We start from the raw sequence: 4,081 nt of genomic DNA, 5'->3' as shown, positions 1-4,081 counted from the left end.
GGTTGTTCTAATCTTTCATGCCTTAACTCTCCGTGAGAACAGCGATCTTCCAAAAGACAAACCTCAATCTTTACCAAAGTCACTTGCCAAATACTTTGCCGCTTTCTAGCTCACCATCAGTGGGACAAGCAGCACATTGGCTGTCTTTCTGGCTCTTGTGCCAGTGGACTCACTAGGAGGAGGAGCATTATGAGCACATGGTTTACAGTAATTGTGTTCTGAGAGAAAACTGGGGGCCTGCCATGTCTGACCACCTTCTGCAACCACTGACTTCAGACGTTTTGGGTTACTTACCTCCGATCACAAAACAAAGTCGGATCTTATGATCTGTGCATACATGTTCAGGGTATGTGACTCTGTTTTTCAGAATGACCGTCTAACAGCAATGGCAGTCTCCATGATTTGTCTCAGGACGCACTTTAAGTGGAAGTGTCAGAGGTCATCTACTTAATTTTCAGTTCTGGAATACCCATGTAAAGTGCTGTATGGTAGTGGTCGTTTCTATAATTGTAGAGACCAGGAGATGAATGGCTTCCCCCCCTTCCTGTTCGTTGTGCTGTCCTGTATAACGGCACAGCATGCATGAGTATTAAGGAAACATGGCAGCTTGGACTAGAAACGAACAAGCCTAATTGTGGGGTTTATAAATATTCAAGGGGCATGTTGGACAGCTGAGGCTCCCATCCAGTATAGCAGGCTGCTATTGGCCAAGTCGCAGAAACAGCACTCCAGCAATATTGCGCTTGTTCTGCCTCAGCTGAAGAACTAGCACTTCTTTCCTAAGGCTATGGAAACCTTCAGTGCTGAATCGGAGCCTCTGCTATGGCAAGAACCCTCCTGACTGCTTCCCTTAACCCATTAGGCAATACTAGCTACACCATTCTAAGGGATGAGGCAGAAATAATGATGTTGCAATAGGTTGTATGGCAGCATGCTTGTGAAATCAATTCTATCGGTTCTGGGGAACTGAGGTCTGTTATGTCTTGCATGTGGTGGATGGAACCCAGATGGAAATGAAATGCTTGTGTACAGAAGGTCTAAACCTTACAGTAAGGAGACTCCATGGTCATTGTAGCTGGTGGAAGAGGATCTTTTAAAGTGTCCCACAGAATAACATGGCCTGACAGTCTGAATGTGGAGAACAGTTCCCACCTCCTACACCCCATGTCCAACTTCCATAACTGTAATGCGTTTCATCATGTCTTTCTTTCATCTTATTGCATACACTGCTGCATTCCCAACGTTCCCTCCGTTTCAGTTTACAAAGAAGGAGATGTTTTTCTATTTGGAGGCGCAGTGCTCTGTGGATAGTCCCATGTTCGGAATCCACTTTACAATCATGTCCCTAATAGTGCAAATCCTACATGTATTTATGGAACCGAGGCGGTCATCATGGGAGTGGCCACAGATACAGAGGACAATATCCGTATGATATAAAAATACTCTAAACATTGCGGCCCACTGGATTTCAGAACGTATAGCTTCTGAAGGTGAACGCAATTTGATGTAACAGAATGTAAAAATATTTTTGATAAAATTGTATATTTTATAATCGTAACACTAATTGTAGCTGTACCTCAACGTTTGATGTTTTGCCTCTTTACTGACGCGGGTTGGCCACATTCTCGGACACTCTGCACAGTAAGGAGATGAAGTTTTGTGTTTTCCGTTTACTAGAGGCCAGACGCTAGTAAATCTGTTGTGTGTATGTCTAGGGCCCTGTCATATTTCCTTGGGCTGTCTGGGCTGTTCATAGAAAAGGCGATGGAGCACCCCAAGTACCTCAGGCTCATTACTCATGTCTCCACTATGATTTGTCATTCGCCTACGCACTGATGCCGCACATTTGTGTTGGGGGTCCGGATTGACATGCTGGCCATGGATGGAAATATGAACAATCAATCATGGGTTTAGTCAACAATCATCACAGGGAAAAATCATGTTGGTTAAATCTGAATGGATTTTCTGCTAGGACCGATTGATTTCTGATACATGTTTTTATTGAATTGATTCTTTGTATTGAATAATGGATTCTCTTACGTCATCTCACAGCACAAGGTTGCAGGCCATCGGCTTGTTGCCGAGTTTTATCTAATGCAATCAGTGGTTCCTTGGCTCTGCTTTTTACTGCTGAATCTTTCACACTGACAGTGCGGCCCAAACACCCTCAGGACGGAATTGAGTTTTGGTTGGTATCCTTAGATGACTACATCCATATATCCTATCCCACTTTTTAGCAGATGTTGAGCAGCTTGTACTGATATTAGGAAAATCCCCTTTTTCTGCCTACCAAGGTTTCTCACCTCTGCACTCTGGCAGGACATCTGGTCTATGAGATGAAAGAAGTCGATGGGTTTATCAGCTCATTTGTATCTACTAGGGATGCACCGATACCCGTTATTTTGGTATTGAGTACCGATATTTTTTTTCTCGCTACTTGCTGATGCCGAAAGTCCCATTAAGGAAGCTGGGTGGTGCTTAATCGATAATACAAAATCACCTGCACGCCATACAGCGTGCAGACCTTGTTGAAAGGTTGGTGCTTGGTCACTATGCCGCCCAGAAGGGACCCTGCGTGGCCCCGAAATGTTGGCTGTATGACGCATGTGACAATTTAATAAAAAGTGCGTTAGTTCTTGCACATATCATTGAGTGCTGGTGACTTCTATTATGGGTGGCGTGTAATGACTTGCCCTCGGCTTCCTGATTAGCCAGGCAGTGAGTCATTACCTGCCTCCTGGATAATTAGCCGGGAAGCCATCTCCACGCTCCTACATCACCAGGTGATGAGGAAGCATGGAGCTGGCTTTCTGGCCAATCAGGAAGCCGGGCGGCGTGTCATGACTTGCCACCCGGCTCCCTGATACTGGAAGTTTTGGCGTCTGGATAGGCAGTGGGAGCATTTGGGTGAATACTCGCCCAAATACTCGGTGTCAGGACCAATATGGATACTAGTATTGGTGCATCCCTAGTATCTACCAAATGCTGAAATATCCATTGTGGGGGTTAAACCTCTAAAGCAGGGGTAGCTAAACATCCCCCCAAGCTGTTGTGGAACTTCAAGTCCCATAATGCATTGCAAAACTGACAGTCACGACTTCTGGGGGCAAATGCACAATGGGATTTGTATTTTTACTACCACTGGAGGGCTGAAGTGTGAAACTCTTTGGAGAGAGGGTTTACACCCCGCCTCCCACCCTGTTTAGTACATATGTATGGGGCGCAGGCATTATAGTGCTGAGATTAGGAATTTCAGCTCACAACTCACAACCAGTTGTTATGATTTCCTATGGGCAATTAATTAAAACTTTTTGTTTCTTTAAAAGGAGTAATTCAATCCCAACCAGGAAGTTCTCCATATTCCACCTAAAAACAAACTATATTACTAGGTAGATCTTTCCCCTGTCATTCCTGGGGGGGTGGGGATCCAGTAATACACATCTCTCCATATGAATGCAATAGATCCCACTAAATGGCTGTGTCAGTCTGTGTAGGTGCTTGTATTATCTCATCACTATGCTTGTCTAAGTAGTGAAGTGCATTATGGGAACACTGCCCCCAGTGCTAGGTATGCAGCCATGTGAAGAGTATTGTATGTACAAAGGAAATATGAGTTGGAGTTTTGTACTGTTTTTGTTTTTAGATCCTGTGCTTTGAGGTGCATTGTTTTATGTAGTAACAGAGCAGTGTGCAAACAAAGCCTTTTAGTATTTGAACTGACAGATTGATCAATGTAAACCACATAATGTACATAACTTGTAGCGTAATGGAATCACTAGAGATTAGAAGCCAGGGTATGTCACAAAACAGAAGCTCAACAAGCACTAATTTTAGGTTTTCATTTATTTTATTTTTTACAAATATCAAATATTTTTAGGCAATTTTATGATTTTAAACTCTAGATTGTAAATATATTTTGCTATAGCTGTAAGTGGCTGCTAAAGCACTTTGTAAGGAAATTCGAGTATTTTTAGGCTGGTACACTATGCATTGATATTAAATGTGCCTTTAAGAAATGTCATTCTACAACAGAGTGTTTTTGCAGTCAAGTCATATGAATGCACAAATTAAAACCTTTCAA

Source organism: Nanorana parkeri, unplaced genomic scaffold (genome assembly GCF_000935625.1).
Source record: "Nanorana parkeri isolate BGI_ZX_2015 unplaced genomic scaffold, ASM93562v1 scaffold521, whole genome shotgun sequence".
Lineage (NCBI taxonomy): Eukaryota > Metazoa > Chordata > Amphibia > Anura > Dicroglossidae > Nanorana > Nanorana parkeri.
Note: the sequence above shows the minus strand (reverse complement) of the source record.